Source organism: Olea europaea, unplaced genomic scaffold, assembly GCF_002742605.1.
Source record: "Olea europaea var. sylvestris unplaced genomic scaffold, O_europaea_v1 scaffold2971, whole genome shotgun sequence".
Classification (NCBI taxonomy): Eukaryota; Viridiplantae; Streptophyta; class Magnoliopsida; order Lamiales; family Oleaceae; genus Olea; species Olea europaea.
The window spans coordinates 25756-26614 of record NW_019248336.1 but is presented as its reverse complement, the minus strand read 5'-3'; positions in this window follow the sequence as shown (position 1 = coordinate 26614).

Here is an 859-nt window from a genome sequence, read left to right as displayed (position 1 = left end):
GGGGGGGGGCGGGGTGGGGGGGGGGGGGGGGGGGGGGGGGAGGGAGAGAGAGAGAGAGAGAGAGAACAATTAGGGCTTGATGTAACTAATTTGAGACATGTTTGGATTTTAATATAGTTATTACTTTCGATTTTTTCATGAGTTTATTTGTGTTTATTCTCGCGCATTGCTTTCAATTACTTGATCGATAATTAAATGATTTGATGCTTTAAATCGCGTACTGGAGATAGTGAGATTTAGATACGGAGATTTAGATGTGATCTAATAATAACATAGTCTAAATTTTGTAGGTTCCGAGAGAAAATATGATATCTTTGAAGCTTATTCCATGTAAGAACCATGTTCTGATAATTTATAGATTTTTAACTCGAAATAGAGATATTGAGATTAAAATATAGAGATAAATTCTATTCAGCATTCTAGTGAGGGAATGAAATTAATTTAAGGTTCTTGCCTATAAATTTAGGAAAATTTGATAGTAGCTATAAAATTTGAGAACCATTATTGATAGTGCGGTAAAATCAAACTTGCATTTGATAAATATTTGTGTAACGATTTTAGAAACCGTAAATTGCATTGCATCTATGACGTTAAAAGTCAGATAATTAGTCATAATATAATTATTACTACATTGTCTTAAAAACATTAAAAAGCACTTTCTAGACATGTCACATAGCATATCTAGAGTAAATAAACGATTAAAGATTCATAACATTGACTAGTGTACACTCAAGATTAAAAATAAAAAATCAATACAAATTTCATCTAACAGTATTATTTATTATTGCTAAATCATAACCCCTCTCCTTAGCATCCTTCGTGATATGTTTAAAATTATGATGTCTTTGATTTTGAAGAT